Raw genomic sequence first — 18,498 nt, 5'->3', positions numbered from 1 at the left:
GGTGACTCCGAGGGTCACCCCCACTCGGGGAGGGGCGGGGGGCCGCGCAACCGGGATGCCCGCGCGGAGCGGGGCCCCTCGTGGAAGGGCGCGCGGACACTCCCGCGGGGAGGCCGGGGCGGGCCGGGCGGGAAGGGGAAGGGGGAGGCGGGGCGGGGCGGGGCAGCTCCTCACCGCGGCGGGGCGGGGTCGGGGTCTCGGGTTCGAGATCGGGCTCCGGCTGGGGCTGGGGGGGGGAGGCCTGACGGCTCGTCGCTCACACCCGCGGCTTCATGGCCCCGGCGAGCGGCCCCGGAAACGGCCGCGGAGGGCGGAGAGGGGAAGCTGGCGGACACGGGGAAACCCGGCGGCTCCGGACCTTTCCCCCGGAAGCAGATCCTCCGAGGCGGGGGCATGGGCGCCGGAGGGAGGGAGGGCGGAGCGCACAACCGCCCGGATGGGACCAATGACATCAAGGGGAGGAGTTAGAGGGCAAGAGGAAGGCTCTGATTGGGCGATCCCCAGCGAGAGACAGGAAGACGCCCTCCCTCCGGAGCCGATGGGAGGGCCGTTCCGGGGCGTTCTGTCTGTCTAGTGGCCCTTCGAGCTGCCTTTCAAATGGATGGGCCGGGTTCGAATCCTCCTGATTTGAAGTAAAATAGAGAGGAATAGAATTCCTGGTCCTCGTGTTTATTTACGAAAGTCACGTGAACAGAAAGGAAAAGCCTAGTTTAAAAGTGAGACCCCGACTTCTCTCCCAGTCTAACCGCCCCACCCCAAAAAGAGAGGTGTTTCCGCCCGGGATCGAACCGAGGACCTTTCGCGTGTGAGGCGAACGTGATAACCGCTACACTACGGAAACCGGCGTTAGAAGAGTGTCTGTAAAGTCCTAGAGATGGAGAGGCCCGGGGCTTCCACTGGGCCGGCTGGGCCCCTTCCCTGGGCAGAAGAGCAGCGGCCCGGGGACACGTGGGCAGCGGGCCCCTCCCCCACCCCACCCCTGCCATAGAGGGGGGCCCCAGGGCGGGCACGCGCACACGCGAGAATTGTGTCACCCTCAGGATTGTGTCTCACACTCAGGATTGTGTCACACTCAGGATTGTGTCACACTCAGGATTGTGTCTCACACTCAGGATTGTGTCTCTCACACATACTCAGAAATGTGTCTCACACTCGGAATTGTGTCTCACACAGGATTGTGTCTCACACATACTCAGAATTGTATCTCACACTCAGAATTGTGTCACACTCAGGATTGTGTTTCTCACACACTCAGAAATGTGTCTCACACTCAGAATTGTATCTCACACTCAGGATTGTGTCACACACTCAGAATTGTGTCTCTCACTCAGGATTGTGTCACACTCAGAATTGTGTCTCACACTCAAAATTGTGTCTTCACACACACTCAGAATTGCATCTCTCACTAAGAATTGTGTCTCACACACTCAGAATTGTGTCTCACACAGAATTGTGTCACACTCAGGATTGTGTTTCTCACACACTCAGAATTGTGTCACACACTCAGGATTGTGTTTTTCACTCAGAATTGTGTCTCTCACACACACTCAGAAATGTGTCTCACACTCGGAATTGTGTCTCACACAGGATTGTGTCTCTCACACACTCAGAATTGTGTCTCACACTCGGAATTGTGTCACACAGAGAATTGCATCACACTCAGGATTGTGTCACACACGCAGAATTGTGACATGCTCTAATTGTGTCACACTCAGAATTGTGTCACACTCAGAATTGTGTCACACTCAGAATTGTGTCTCACACACTCAAAATTGTGTCTCACACTCAGGATTGTGTCTCTCACACACACTCAGGATTGTGTCTCACACACTCAGAATTGTTCCACACACAGAATTGTGCCACACTCAGAATTGTGTAACACACACTCGGAATTGTGTCACACTCAGAATTGTGTCTCACACTCAGCATTGTGTCTCTCACACACACCCAGAATTGTGTCTCAAACTCAGAATTTTGTCACACACACAGAGTTGTGTCTTACTCAGGATTGTGTCTCACACTCAGAATTGTGTCACACACTTAGAATTGTGTCACACTCAGGATTGCATCACACTCAGGATTTTGCCACACACTCAGAATTGTGTCACACTCAGAATTGTGTCTCACACACTCAGAATTGTGTCTCACACTCAGAATTGTGTCACACTCAGGATTGTGTCTCTCGCACTCAGAATTGTGTCTTACTCTCAGAATTGTGTCTCACACTCAGAATTGTGTCACACACTCAGGATTTTGTCACACACTCAGGATTGTATCTCACACTCAGGAATGTGTCTCACACTCAGAATTGTGTCTCACACTCAGAATTGTTCCACACACTTAGAATTGTTTCTCACACACTCACAATTGTGTCTCACCCACTCAGAATTGTTTCACACTCAATTGTGTCTCACACTCAGCATTGTGCCTCTCACACATTCTCAGAAATGTGTCTCACACTCGGAATTGTGTCTCACACAGGATTGTGTCTCTCACACATACTCAGAATTGTATCTCACACTTATGATTGTGTCTCACACTCAGAATTGTATCTCACACAATTGTGTCTCACACTCAGAATTGCATCACACTCAGTATTGTGTCTCACACTCAGAATTGTGTCACACACTCAGGATTGTGTCTCTCACACACTCAGAAGTGTGTCACACATTCAGAATTGTACCACACACTCAGAATTGTGTCACACTGAGAATTGTGTCACACTCAGAATTGTGTCACACACTCAGAATTGTGTCACACTGAGAATTGTATCTCACACTCAGAATTGTGTCACACTCAATATTGTGTCACACACATAAGAATTGTGTCACACTCAGAATTGTGTCACACGCAGAATTGTGCCACATGCTCAGAACTGTGTCACACTCAGGATTTTGTCACACAGTCAGAATTGTGTCTCTCACTAAGAATTCTGTCACACTTAGAATTGTGTCTCACACTCAGAATTGTGTCTCACACTCAGGATTGTGTCTCACACTCATGATTGCATCTCTCACACACAATTAGAATTGTGTCACACACTCAGAATTGTGTCTTACACTCAGGATTGTGTCACACTCAGAATTGTGTCACACATGCAGAATTGTGTCACACTCAGGATTGTGTCTCATGCTCAGGATTGTGTCTCTCACACACTCAGAATTGTGTCACACTCAGAATTGTGTCTCACACTCAGGATTGTGTCTCTCACACACACTCAGAATTTTGTCTCTCTCAGGATTGTGTCACACACTCAAAATTTTGTCACACTAAGAATTGTATCTCACACTCAGAATTGTGTCACACACTCAGAATTGTGTCTCACACTAAGAATTGTATCTCACACTCAGAACTGTGTGACACTCAGAATTGTGTCACACACTCAGAATTGTGTCTCACACTCAGAATTGTGTCTCACACTCAGATTGTGTCTCACACTTAGAATTGTGTCACACACTCAGAATTGTGTCTCACACTCAGAATTGTGTCTCACACTCAGAATTGTGTCAAACTTAGAATTGTGTCACACTCAGAATTGTGTCTCTCACACACACTCAGAACTCTGTGACACTCAGAACTGTGTGACACTCAGAATTGTGTCACGCTCATAATTGTGTCACATACTCAGAACTGTGTCACACACTCGGAATTGTGTCTCACACTCAGGGTTGTGTCTCTCACACACACTCATAAGTGTGTCACACATTCAGAATTGCATCTCACACTCAGGATTGTGTCACACACTCAGAATTGTGTCACACTCAGAATTGTGTCTCACATACACGAGAATTGTGTCACACTCATTATTGTTTCTCACACTCAGGATTGCATCTCTCACACAAACTCAGAATTGTGTCACACTCAGAATTGTGTCTCTCATGCACACTCAGAATTTGTCACACTTAGAATTGTGTCTCACATTCTGAATTGTGTCACACACTCATAATTGTGTCTCCCACTCAGAATTGTGTCTCACACTCAGCATTGTGTCTTTCACACACTCAGAATTGTGTCACACTCAGAATTGTGTCTCACACTCAGAATTGTGTCTCTCACGCACACTCAGAATTTGTCACACTTAGAATTGTGTCTCACATTCTGAATTGTGTCACACACTCATAATTGTGTCTCCCACTCAGAATTGTCTCACACTCAGAATTGTGTCTCACACTCAGGATTGTTTCACACACTCAGAATTGTGTCACACTCATGATTGTGTCTCTCACACACACTCAGAATTGTGTCACACACTCAGAATTGTGTCTTACACTCAGGATTGTGTCTCTCACACACTCAGAAGTGTGTCACACATTCAGAATTGTGCCACACACTCAGAATTGTGTCACACTGAGAATTGTGTCACACTCAGAATTGTGTCACACACTCAGAATTGTGTCACACTGAGAATTGTATCTCACACTCAGAATTGTGTCACACTCATTATTGTGTCTCACTCTCAGGATTGTGTCTCTCACACAAACTCAGAATTGTGTCACACTCAGAATTGTGTCTCACACTCAGTATTGTGTCACACACTCAGAATTGTATCACACTCAGAATTGTGTCTCACACTCAGCATTGTGTCTCACACACTCAGAATTGTGTCACACTCATAATTGTGTCTCACACTCAGGGTTGTATCTCTCACACACACTCAGAATTGTGTTACACTCTCAGAATTGTGTCTTACACTCATGATTGTGTCACACTCAGAATTGTATTACACACACTCTGAATTGTGTCACACTCAGAATTGTGTCACACACTCAGAATGGTGTCACACACTCAGAATTGTATCTCACACTCAGAATTGTGTCACATTCCATATTGTGTCACCCTCAGAATTGTGTCTCACCCTCAGAATTGTGTCTCACACTCAGAATTGTGTCACATTCAGAATTGTGCCACACATTCTAATTGTGTCACACTCAGAATTTTGTCACACACTCAGAATTGTGTCTCACACTCAGAATTGTGTCACACACTCAGAATTGTATCACACTCCAAATTGTGTCACACTCAGAATTGTGTCTCACACTCAGGATTGTGTCACACTCAGAAGTGTGTCACACACATTCAGAATTGTGTCTCACACTCAGGATTGTGTCACACACTCAGCATTGTGTCTCACACTCAAGATTGTGTCTCTCACACACAGTCAGAATTGTGTCACACACATTCAGAATTGTGTCTCACACTCAGGATTGTGTCTCACACACTCAGAATTGTGTCACGCACTCAGAATTGTGTCTCACACTCAGAATTATGTCTTACACTCAGAATTGAGTCTCACACACACTCAGAATTGAGTCACACACTCAGAATCATGTCACACCCACTCAGAATTGTATCCCGAACTTGAAGGCCTCCTAGAGAAGAGTGCAGAGACCTTGAAGGAGACGAGGAGAGAAGTGAAGGACACCATCCAGGGAAAGGTGTCCTCGGTTAGATTCCAAATAAAGGATTCTGGGTTCTCAGTCTCCCTGGCCCTCAGTCTCCTCATCTGCAACAATGGGAACTATCCACTTCCTAGAGCCATGCATTCATTCATTCAGTTACAAGCACCTACTAGGTGTCAGACAGTTGTGAATCTGGATGCCAAAAGGAGAGACTAGCACCAAATATATCAATCTGGGAATCATCTGCATAGAGATGGGAGTGATGAGATCACCAAATGAGCTGGTAGAGAACCAAAAGAAAAGAACACCTAGGACAGAGCTTTAAGGGACTCTCAAGATTAGTGGTTGGGACATGGATAAAGAGCCCCACCACCACCACCTCCTACCACCACCACCCACCAGCAACAAGGAGAGAGCAATGTCAGAATAACAGAATGTCTGAGGAGGCTGATTCATCTTCAAGCCTTCAGTCTTTCATCTTTCCAATCCATCTTCTGCCCAGTTGCCAAACTGATATTCTCAAAACATAGATCTAACTAAATTACCCCTGTCCTTCTTATTCAAAAATCTGCAGTGACTTCCTATTATCTTTAAGACAAACTTCTCATCTGGGCATTTATCCATGATCTGACTTCCTCCTACCTTTCCTTTTATTTCATATAACTCATTAAACTAAGTGTAATCCATTTCAATTCAATATTCACTTATTAAGCATCTCATCTACTATATATTTAGCATGATGCCAGTTCTGAGGTTTGTTCACTCTGGATTCTATGCAAACTGACGTGCTAACTGTTCCTCAACATGCGACAGTCATCTCTGGTCTCAGTGCTTTGGCACAGATGGTCTCCCACGTTTGGGATACATTCATTCCCTACTGAGAAGTCACTTTCCAATAATTCCTCCTGTGATCCCCAATTGTCACACAAGAAAGGGAAAATGAGAAGGAAGGAACTTCCCACCCAACCTCCTAAGTATAAATATTTTTAAACTTTATTCTCTCTCTCTCTCTCTCTCTCTCTCTCTCTCTCTCTCTCTCTCTCTCTCTCTCTCTCCCTGTCTCTCATTCTCTTTCTCTCCCTCTCTCTCCCTCTCTTCCTCCCTCTTTCTTTTTCTCTTCCTCTCTTCCTCCCTCCCGCCCTCTTTCTGCCTTTGTGTATCTGTCTCTATTTTTTCTGTCTCTGCCTCTGTCTCTCTGTGTCTCTGTCAATTATTTTGTATTCTTTTCCATTTACTTATCTGTGTATGTGTATACACTCTGCTTGTTGAGGACAGATACTGTTTCTTGGGTGAGTGGGTTGGATTTTAGTTTGGTTTTGGTTTTGTATCTTCTTTTTTGGTCTTTGTACCCCCAGGATTAGCAACCAAGCACAAACAGGCACTTAATAAATGTTGAATCAAATTGAATTGCTCTTGATGTAATGAATCTAATGGCCTCTGGGCTTCAAAACCTGGGTTCAGAAAATGAAGAGGCTTTTTAGTCTGTCTCCATTTTCCCACTTCCACTAGGTGGGAGTAGAAGAGCAGATTTGGAAAGCAGATCCTTCCATTGACCCTATCCTTTTTTCCTGACTTTTCTCTGGACCCCTCTCTTCCCCCCCCCCCCCCCCCCCCCGCCACAGCCCAGTCCCTATTAAGATCTCCCCTTCCTCCCCCCCCCCCCCCAGGGATCTCATTCTTTCTGATTCCTTTTCCTTCTAGCTTCTACCTTACCCTTTATCCCCATCCACAACTGATCCCCTAACTTTTAATTGATTCCCTGGATGGTTCTTTTAAGGATTTGAGGAGACAGGGCAAAATAGAAGCCCATTAACATTAAATTGTCTAATCCAGGGAGACAGCCAGAATGGATTCAAGGGGTCCCTAAATTTGGATGGAAGAAATGACATCTTTATTTTCACCACCCTCTAACTGAAATTTAATATTTCTTTGAATTATTTTCAAACATTGTTCTGAGAAGGGGAACATAGACTGCCAAAGGAGTCCATGGCATGCATACATAAAAATTAGGAATTCCTACTGTAGAAGATGAGGATTCAGGTAAAGGACTAGAAAACAGTGAGGGTCTCAGTGCGGGGAAAGAAGCTGAATGGAGTAAAGACTCAGTAAAGGAAATGGAAATTCAGCTGGAAAATAGGAATAAGAGGAAAATAGCATAGAGAAAGGAATGGGGACTCGGGGATAAGAGGGCATACCCAAGGTGATGGGAACACATAAGGGAACAGAGCCTCAGCAGAAGTTATAGGAAATTTGGGAGAATAATGAGCGGGATGATGGTTCATTAAGAAGGACAGAGATCAGTAATGTAGTGAAACGTTCTATGGTATGGAATAATAAGGAGTGGTGGAATAATGGTGGAATTGGGGGATCAGTGGAAGGGGTGGGTTTTGATGATCTGATAGGCTTCTCATTGAGTATATGAGGGTTCAATGAAAAGAATGATGGTGGTGACTTGGATTGGAATAGAAGTTTAGTCAATTGAGTTATGATTAGTAAGAATATAGGGGCACAGTGAGTTTGATAGAAGTACCATAATCACAATAGGGGCTTAGATAAGAGAAAGGAAATTCATTGAGTAAATAATGGTTCAATGGGGAATAAAGGAAAGTGAAGGTTTTGAGGCTTAGTGAGGTGAATACAAATTCAGTTTGTAGTGGGGGGGGTCAGAGAAGGGAATAAACATCCAGCAATAGGGAATCAGGGTTCAATAAGGGGAAAAGGATCCAGGGGTGGGAATGGGGACTCAGTTGAAGGATTCGGTGAAAGATTAAGATCCAGTGAGGAGAACAAGGGCTAGGGACTAAATGAACAAGATCAGATCTGTGAGAGGATGAAGGATGAATAAAGAAGGTTAAGAATCATAGAAATGGGAGATATCTATATGACTATAATGAGGAGAATGAGGGTGGACTAATTAGGAAGGCAGCTCAGTAAATTGAATGAAGCTTCATAGAGAAAAGAGGTCTTAAATAAAAGAATATCTCAAGGGTTTATTTAGTGAGGTTGAAATTCAGTTAAATACAAACTCATAAAATTTCAAAATTGGAAGGTATATCAGACACCATTTAATCTAATTCATAAATAGATTTTAGTGATGTCTTTTGTTTTTACATTTTTTCCTGCATCTTTCCTCTTCCCTCCTCCCTGAAAACTGTCCTTTATAACAAAGAATCTTTTCCCCCCAGAAAGATGAGAAAAAAGAATCAGCAAAACTGATCGATACATTTTTTTAAAAATCTGACACTTTTTGAAATATTCCACAACCATGCACTCCCCACTTCTATGAAGGAACTGGCAGAGATATCTTCTCACGGCTTTTCTTCGGGGCCAAGATAGTCCTTTGTCATTTCGAGAAACATCTATTTTCAGTTGTTTTTGGTTGCTATTTACATCGCTGTCGTGATTGGGTGTATTGTTTTCCTGGCTCTACTTAGTGAAGTTGATTTTTTTGAATGCAGATATAATGCACTTTATGAGATGAATGCTTATATTTCACCTTATGAGATGAAGTATTCTAGCCTATCAAGATGTTTTGAAGGTCCACAAAAGGATGTGGGGTAACAAGTGAAGGCTGTGAATATTTGTCAGACGAATCCAAAAATCATAGATGAGTCTTCTCTGATCCAGCTTCTTCATTTGTAAAAGAGAAAGGATTCATGGTGACTTAGATGGAGTTATTATGAGGACTGAAAGAGAATGTATGTAAAATGCTTTGCAGACCTTAAAGTAAAATGGAATTATCATCTATAATAAGGTAATTTTCTTGAAGGCAGGAACTGTTTGATTTTTACTTCTGAATCCCTAGGCTTTAAGACAGTGCTCAACACATGGAAGGTGGAGGTGGAGAGGGAGAGAGTATTTATTAAGCACCTAGTATGTCCCAGAAACTGTGCTAAACACTTTATAAATATTATTTCATTTGAATCTCACAATAACCTTGTGATATTATTCCAATATTATTCTCATTTTATTATCAATATTATTCCCATTTTATAGATAAGGAAAATGAGGCAGACAGATTAACATGACTTGTCCATGATCACTTTACAACTATTAAGTAGATGAGACTGAAATTGAAGTCAGGTCTTTCTAATTTCAGGAAATTGCTTAATAAATATTTGTTGATTAGTTGATGATTATTGGAGGATTTTGTGAAGTCTTAGGGTAGTTAGTGAGGATGGTAGGGAGATGAGTAGGGATATGGGAAAATCTCTGTTTGGGTTAGTACATTGAGAGGATATGTACTCAGTGAGGTAATAATGACATTATCAGAAAGGAAGCTTAGTAAGGAAAATAAGAGTTCAGTACAGTGAAGAGCATTCAATGAGGTGGGATTTTAGGAGTATGTTAAAATGAAAAGGATCGGGTTTATTGAAGGATGCTCAGTGGTGAGGCTGGTGTTCACTGAAGGGTGGGAGAATTGTAAAGGGAAGAGGTAAAAAAAGATGAATACTCGGTAGAAGGGATTGAAGCTAAGTAGAGGGGTAAACACTTCAAGTGGATGGTGGCTTAGTGAGATGGATGGGGCTCAGGGGAAATATAGGGAATTAAAGGAAGAGTATTGTGAATCAGTGAGGGGATGGGAGTTCAGAGAGGAAAAAGAAACAGAGATGAGGGCTCAGTTTGGGAAATAGAAGCTCAATGAGAGAGTGGACGAGACCCAGTAAAGGAGGGAGAGGGCTCAGTGAGGTGAATGGGAATATAATCTATTATTGAAGCATAGGAGGGCTCATTTGGGGAGCTCAGGAAGAGGATAAAATGTCAGTGAGGAAATGAGGGATTAGTAAGAGGCTAAGCAAAGAGCAAAAAGGACAAAGATAAATGAGGGGGTCAGTGATGGGAGACGGGACTTGGTGAGGGAACTGGGGCACAGTGACTACCTCACTGGAAAGATGGATAGGGACACGGTAGGGATGTGGGGAGAGATAGAGAGAAAAAGAGATATTTAGAATAACTCAAGGCTGAAGATTTCTAGGGAAGGCACTTTTTAAACATATCATATATCAACATGAAAGTGTTTGATAGATATTATGAAGAGTCCTTGGAGAAGCTGTAGAATTTGCCAGGTTTCATGGAGAGATGTTGATTTGTCCTCTCTTGTTGCCTGGTTTTCTCTGTCTGGATACTCTATTTTCATTTTTCTCTTTCTCTTTCCTTCTGCCCCTCCCTCTGTTCTTCCCTCCCTTCTTTCCTTCCACTCCCACTTTTTTTTCTAGGTTGTCTGTTTCTGGGTTTCTGTCCTACTGTCTTCCTCTCATATATGCTTCTTTTCTCTATTTAGCTCCACATGTGCCTTTTTTTTTCTCTTATGAGCCCTGTGTCTATCTGGTTCTTTGTCTGTCTGTTGGCCTATCTGCCTGCCTCTGTCTTTCTTTCTGTCTCCCTCCTCCTAGCTCCTCAAGACTACCTTCATTGTTCAGATAGGTCCTACTTAGACCAGACTTAGATGCCTTAGACCCCAAAAGAATTCAATCCTAGAAATATGAGTCATTAGGGGCAAGGCTGACTTCAGATCCAGCAATATGTCAGAAGGTTTTGCAACCTTATCTGCTTCCTTCCCCTATTCAAGAACCTCTCTGAGTCTAATCCTTCAGCAGAAGAGGGGAGACTTTCACCCTACAGTTCTGTCCTATTGGACTTAAAGTCCTCTTTAAGGTGGCCTCAGATTAAAAGCCATGAGTCCTGAGTTCACTTAATATTGCATTTAACTAGCTGTGGGCAAGTCAATCCCTTTCCCTGGATTTCAGTTTCCATATCCATATATAGTATAAAATGGATTAAGAACACTAGATTCCTTTCTAATATTCTTTTGTAATCCCCACCAAGAAGTCTCATCTGCAAATAGCAAAAGACCATCCTCTAGTTCATGGGCTATGGAAACAAATCAAAACAGACCCACTAGAAATATGGAGTTCAGAAGAGAAGCCCTCAAAAAGCACCATGAAGAGAAGGAAGCATGAACAAAACTGTTCTAAAATGGAACAAATGAATGGAGACCATGATATCCTGAGATGAGGACAGTACCATAAGGAAACAATCAAAACTGCCTTATGATAGTACTTTGGTTTCTGTATAATGGTGAAAAAGAGAGCCAAATGCAGTGTAGTTAAGATGATGTTTATCCTTTGTCCTCGAAGACGATGACATCAGAGAAATGATGCCATGACATGCACATGAATTGGATTTAAAGGAGGGGGGTATTGTGCTAATTCATCAGCTTCACTTTCTTTTCTGGAATCATCTGGGTCCAGTGGCCATATATGAATCAGGACAAATGGAGATGATGCTGGGGGGCTAAGTCAGGGTTAAGTGACTTGCCTAAGGTTACAGAGCTAGTCAGTGTCTGAGGTCAGATTTAAATTCAGGTCCTCCTAACTTCAGGGCTAGCACTTTACCTACTGTGCCATCTAGATGTACTTGTGAAGAGAATAATGCTTTAGGACTGCAGAAGGTAAGGTCTGCAGGATCAGCATCAGGAAAAAGGTAGGGGTAGGTAAGGAGGTCATCCTGGACTTGGGACCAAATCCCTCCCCAAAGTGGACCAGAACATAAGAAAACAGTTCAAGGTACCTTGGATTATCTGTTGGGCATCTTATATCCCCAGTATTTATCTTACATGGAAGAAGAAGACAAATCAATTAATAAGTATTTATTAAATGCCTACTATGTGTGAGGCACTGTTTTAAGCCTTGGGGATACAAAAAAGGCTAAAATAGGCTATCTGACCTTAAAGAACTCACAATCTAATGAGGAGGAAAAGTTAACATGCAAAAAAATTATACATACTAGATATATACAGAGTAAATTGGAGATGATCTAAGAGGTAAAGCATTAGCAATGGTGGGGGGGGGGGCAAGAAAGGTCTCTTAAAGAAGGAAGGATTTTGGCTCAGACTTGAAGGCAGCCGGGAAGCTGGGAAACAGAGATGAAAAGGGAGATGGGCATTCCAGATAACAGGTACAGACAGTGAAAAGGCATGAGTTGGAAGGTGGAGTGTGTTGCTGTTGCAATCAGATCATAACTGGAGGGAAATAAAGTATAAAAAGACTGGTAAGATAAAAAAAAGGGGGCAATTTATGAAGGGCCTTAAAAATCAATAGGAAATCTTATATTTCATCTTGAAGCTAATAGGAACCCACTGGAATTTAGTGTGTGTTTTTTGGGGGGAGAGATAACATAATTGAAACTGTGCTTTTTGAATATCACCTTACATCTAGACTATTATAATAACTGATGAAATCCTTGTGGTAGCAGAGTTAGAGAGAAGAGATCATATACAAATAATGCTAGGAAAGCAGAATAAACATTAATCATAGCAATAGAATTATTATGAGGGATGGGATGGGCGGGGTGAGGGAATAATTATTAAAGGACGACACCTAGACTGCAAACCTGGGTAACTGGGAGGATGATGGTGACCTCAACAGCAGTGGGGAAGTTAGGTAGAGGGGATGGTTGGGGGAAAGATCATGAGTTTTCTGTTTTGGATATCTTGCATTTAAGACATCTTGTTGGAGATGTCTAATAGGCAGTTGGAGACATAAAAGCTAGTGCTCAGGAGACAAGATAGGACCAGATAAGTAGATCTGAGAATTATCAGCACAGAGATTATAAATGAATCCACAGTAGTTAATGAGATCACAAAGAGATAATATATGGGAGAGAAAAGAGGAAGTATAACAGAACCTTGGTGGATACCCATGGTTAGCAGGTGCAGACTGGATAAGGATCCAACAAAGGAGATTGAGAAGGGATCAGAGAGGCAAGAGTGAATTAGGAGAGAGCAGTATCATGAAAACTTAGAGGGAAGAGATCATTTAGAAGTATGTGATCAGTAGTGTCAGAGACTGAAGAGAGATCAAGGATGAGTTTTTTTTTTAAAAGGTCATTAGATTTGACAATTAAGAGAACATTGGTGGGTGGCTAGGTGATACAGTGGATAGAGCACCAGCCCTGGAATCAAGAAGACCTTAATTCAAATCCGATTTCAGACTATTTGTGTGACCTTGGGCAAGTCACTTAACCCAATTGCTTTCCTCACCCACCCCCAAAAAGAGAACATTGATAACTTTGAAGAGAACTATTTCAATTGAATGATGATGTCAGAAGTCACCCTACTGAGGTTTAAGAAGACAGTGAAGCTATTACACTCTTGGTGGAGCTGTGAACTCATCCAACCTTTCTGGAGAGAAATTTGGAACTACGCCCAAAGGGCAACAAAAATGAGCATACCCTTTGACCCAGCAATACCACTACTGGGTCTATACCCTGAAGAGATTATGAAAAAGGGTAAAAACATTACTTGTACAAAAATATTCATAGCAGCCCTGCTTGTAGTGGCAAAGAACTGGAAATCAAATGAATGTCCTTCAATTGGGGAATGGCTTAGCAAACTGTGGTATATGTATGTCATGGAACACTATTGTTCTATTAGAAACCAGGAGGGATGGGAATTCAGGGAAGCCTGGAGGGATTTGCATGAACTGATGCTGAGTGAGATGAGCAGAACCAGAAAAACACTGTACACCCTAAGAGCAACATGGGGGTGATGTTCAACCTTGAAGGACTCGCTCATTCCATCAGTGCAACAATCGGGAACAATTTTGGGTTGTCTGCAAAGGAGAGTGCTATCTGTATCCAGATAAAGAGCCGTGGAGTCTGAACAAAGTTCAAGGACTTATTCTCTTTAATATAGAAAAAAAACAGATATCTTATTGTCTGATCTTGTTATCTCTTAGACTTTTTGTCGCTTCCTTAAGGACATGATTTCTCTCTCATCACACTCAATTTGGAACAATGTACAAAATAGAAACAAAGTAAAGACTGACAGATTACTTTGGGGGGGCAGGAGGGAAGTAAGATGGGGGGGAGTTGTAAAACTCAAATAATATCTTTAATTTAAAAAAGGAAAAAAGAAAAAAGAAGACAGTGAAGACAGAAAATAGGTGAATTCACCAATTAGAGACAAATTTCTTAAGTTTAACCACAAAAAAAAGAAAAGAGATTCATGATGGTAGCTGGTGGTGATAGACACAGATCAAGTGAGCTGTTTCTGACGTTGGGGTAGACATGAGTATGTTTGTAGGCTTCAGGGAAATAACTAGTAAACAAAGAGAGATTGAAGATTAATGAAGTATTAAGGGCAGTAGAGAAAACAGTTTCCTGGATAAAGACAGAATGAAATGGGATAATTTGTGCATGTAAAAGAGTTTGCCTTATCAAAGAGAAGGCCCACCTTTTCATGTGAGACAAAGTTAAAGGAGAAGAGAATGTGGGAATGCATCTGAGTGATATGAGTTAAAGAGGAAGAAAGAAGGGGAAGCTTTCAGTGAATGGTCTCAATTTTTTAAGTGAAATATGAGAAGCTACAGAATGGGAATGGGGGAATCAGGGGAAGAGTAAGGAAGGAATAGTCTTTAAACCTAGTATGTGGTCAGTGGAATAATGAATTGGTTAGGGAAGGGATCTGCAAGTTACAGGAGAACTAAGTCTATTTGACCAGTGACCAGACTAACTTATGGTGTCATAGTGGAACCAGAAGTGGTACATGTGTATCCATATGACAATGTAACCTGTGTCTTACAAGCAATTGTATATCTTTTCTGATGTCCATATTAATTACTCTATGTTTTGAATGTGCTTCTGTTTTATTATGTTCCTTTTTGTGAATATTTGTGTTAGGGCTAATATGGTATATTACATATAATTTTTAAATAGTATATAGTATTTTACATATTTATTTATATATTTTATAGAATACTATTATAAATGATTATCAATATAATTAATGCATTATTATAGATACAGTTATATTAACTGCAATATTTTATTGTTTATTTCCATATATGCTACTATATATATGCACATTTTGTTTACTAAAACTATTGATGCTTTGCTTTGCTGTTTTGCATATTTACTTGTGTTATATGGCTATTCATGTGATGTTGTGACACAAGCATGTAATTTGGATCTAGTTCTGAAATAGCCCATCAAGAAATACTTTACATCATACTATGGTCTATTGCATGCATTGTTTATGTTTCTGTGTTATGAATGGCACCCTGAGACGATAACTTGGGATGTAAGACCACATGTGCATTTTCAGCTAAGTGATACTGGTTATTTTATTGCCATGATGTATAATTGCAAATGCCAAGTGTTAAGCTGATTTTGCAAGTGACTGCAAAATTTATGACCCCAGGAAACATGTCATAGGACAATGGAGACTAATGGCAGAGAAAAATTACCCATATTCTCCTTCTCAGGATGTCTACTTTTCAGTCGAAACTTGACCCCATAACTAGGGTCCATCCCCAGGAGAATCAAAGAAGAGAATGCTGGAAATTTCCATCTTTCAGTAGGTATTCAGATGTGAGAGGTGTGAGAGAACTTGGGGCTCTAGGTAAGGAAGCTGATCCACCACCAGCAGTCATGTTAAGGACCATGAGAAGTGCTCCAGGAAACTATAGAAGAAGAATCAAAATAATGAAGTCTATAATTCTGGACTTCATGAAACAAACTGTGCTCCAGCCTTGCACCAGTATCTGACATCAGACTCTGTGTTAGTAGAAATTGTTAAAACTACTAATATTATATGCCTAAAGGGCAACAAAAATGTGCATACCCTTTGATCCAGCAATACCACTACTGGGTCTATACCCTGAAGAGATGATGAAAAAGAGTAAAAACATCACTTGTACAAAAATATTCATAGCAGCCCTGTTTGTGGTGGCAAAGAATTGGAAATCAAGTAAATGTCCTTCAATTGGGGAATGACTTAGCAAACTGTGGTATATGTATGTCATGGAACACTATTGTTCTATTAGAAACCAGGAGGGATGGGATTTCAGGGAAGCCTGGAGGGATTTGCATGAACTGATGCTGAGTGAGATGAACAGAACCAGAAAAACACTGTACACCCTAACAGCAACATGGGGGTGATGATCAACCTTGATGGACTTGCTCATTTCATCAGTGTAACAATCAGGGACAATTTGGGGCTGTCTGCAATGGTGAATACCATCTGTATCCACAGAAAGAATCATAGAGTTTGAACAAAGACCAAGGACTATTGCCTTTAATTTAGAAAAAAATTGATATCTTATTATGTAATCTTGCTATCTTTTATACTTTATTTTTCTTCCTTAAGGATATGATTTCTTGGGGAGGCTAGGTGGTGCAGTGGACAGAGCACCGGCCCTGGAGTCAGGAGTACCTGAGTTCAAATCCGGTCTCAGACACTTAATAATTATCTAGCTGTGTGGCCTTGGGCAAGCCACTTAACTATCTAAAAAACAAACAAAAACAAAAGGATATGATTTCTCTCTTATAAAATTCAGTTTGGATCAATGTATACCACGGAAACAATGTAAAGACTGGCAAATTGCCTTCTGTGGAGGTGGGGGGAGGGAAGCAAGATTAGGGGAAAAAATTGTAAAACTCAAAATAAATAAAATCTTTTTAAAAAAACTACTAATATTAAGCAGAATGACTCTTCACATTCCTCCTTCCTTTGACTCATTCTTAGAAGACTACATATCTCCCTGAATCTTTTTTTTTGCTTCCTGTTTTCCTTTAAAAGTTGAATATGGTTAACCATTACATTACTGATCTATGCATATCTGTGTAATTTCAGATGAGAGAAAATAGAGAGGGAATACATGAGAGAATTCATTTTTTAAAAATTAGTGATGTGTGTGTGTTTTCACTAGACATTTTTCTCTAACTAGGGGTTCAAGTTGAAGAAAAGAATTGTCAATTCACTTTTGCAACTTCCTAGGGGAGAAACAAAGAAATCTTAGACCCAGTTCTTCCAAGAGAACAATCAGCAGCTTTTGGTTGTTTGGAAAAATCTTTGACAAGCTAAAATTGATATGAGAAATAACATTTCATCTACTTTTCCATTGGTTTACTATGGCCAGTTTGAAAGAAAAACCATTTCTCTAGAGAAGATCTAGAAAGTGACAAAGAGAGAGTGACAACAGAGGCAAAGAACCAGGAAGAAGAGTGAGGAGGAACAACTCTTCTCACCATCCCAGCATAGCAACACCTCACCATATTGCTTAATGACACTCTAAGCTTCCTTCCAAAACTGTCTGACATCCATGTTCTGTCTAAGGGCTCTTCCAGCTACAGCATTATCTAATTCATATTCTAAACTTAGAGAATTGTTCATTCATTCAATAAACATTTATTAAGTACCTACTGTGTCCAATGCGTTGTACTAAGCTCTGGGGATACAAAAGGAGACAAAAGGCATTTCTTGCCCTCAAAGAGCTTACAGACTAGAGATTGTTGTCTTTTGCATATGCTCACACAAACATACACACAAACACACATATATAACAAAATAGTGATCGTCGCTTATTGCTTGTATATATGTGTGTATATACAAAACATGTAAAACAATGGCAGGAATTTGAAGCACTTGAAGCTTTTCCTAAGAGTTTTTTTGAAGGCAATGGTGTTAAGTGACTTGCCCAGGGTCACACAGCTAGGCAATTATTAAGTGTCTGAGGTTAGATTTGAACTCAGGTCCTCCTGGCTCCAGGGCCAGTGCTTTATCCACCATGCCACCTAGCTGCCCTGAGATTTTTTCTTGCTCCCTCCCCCTTTCGTTTGTGTGAGACCAAAGAGTCTTGGAAATATCAATCCCTGAGTCAAAAATTGTCTGAGACAAAGACCTCAGACCTTTTTCTTGAAGTTTTAAAAGTTTTAAGAAGTTTTAAAAATTAGGCTTCATCTTAGACCAGGGATACTCCGTTTCTGTTTTTAAATTTTTATTTATTTATTTTCATCGATATGCATATGTATATTTTTTAAGTTACAAAATTTCCTCCCACCCCCCCTGGCCCCTCAGCAGCGAACAGCATTGTGCTTACATATTTTGATAAACATGTTTAAAGATTAGTAATTTTCAGTATGAGGAATTAGGATTAAGGGAAAGATACATAAGAGATAATTTTTATAATGTGTTCATAGATTTGGAAGGGTTGGGGTTTTTTTGTGAGTTTTGTTTTGTTTTGTTTTTCTTCCTCTGGATGAGGATATTATAGTCGATAGCCAGTTTAATTACAGTTGTTCTAGCTCAATGGACTGC

At 41.3% G+C, this 18,498-nt stretch overlaps 1 protein-coding gene and 1 non-coding gene across 3 annotated transcripts in view; both read right to left on the bottom strand.

The window, feature by feature from the left end:
* Positions 1-312, bottom strand: part of DPP9 (dipeptidyl peptidase 9) — a 51,842-nt gene extending 51,530 nt beyond the window's left edge. For both annotated transcript variants that reach the window (XM_074203963.1, XM_074203960.1), the window contains exon 1: positions 175-312. The gene's annotated coding sequence lies outside the window, so the exon portion shown is untranslated. The remainder of the gene's footprint in view (positions 1-174) is intronic.
* Positions 313-768: 456 nt separating this feature from the next.
* TRNAV-CAC (transfer RNA valine (anticodon CAC)) lies at positions 769-841 on the bottom strand. Its single transcript has one exon. It is a non-coding gene; the product is annotated as a tRNA-Val (tRNA).
* Positions 842-18,498: the final 17,657 nt, after the last annotated feature.

The sequence above is a fragment of the Macrotis lagotis genome, chromosome X, assembly GCF_037893015.1.
Source record: "Macrotis lagotis isolate mMagLag1 chromosome X, bilby.v1.9.chrom.fasta, whole genome shotgun sequence".
Lineage (NCBI taxonomy): Eukaryota > Metazoa > Chordata > Mammalia > Peramelemorphia > Peramelidae > Macrotis > Macrotis lagotis.
This window is presented reverse-complemented; position numbering and strand designations above follow the sequence as displayed.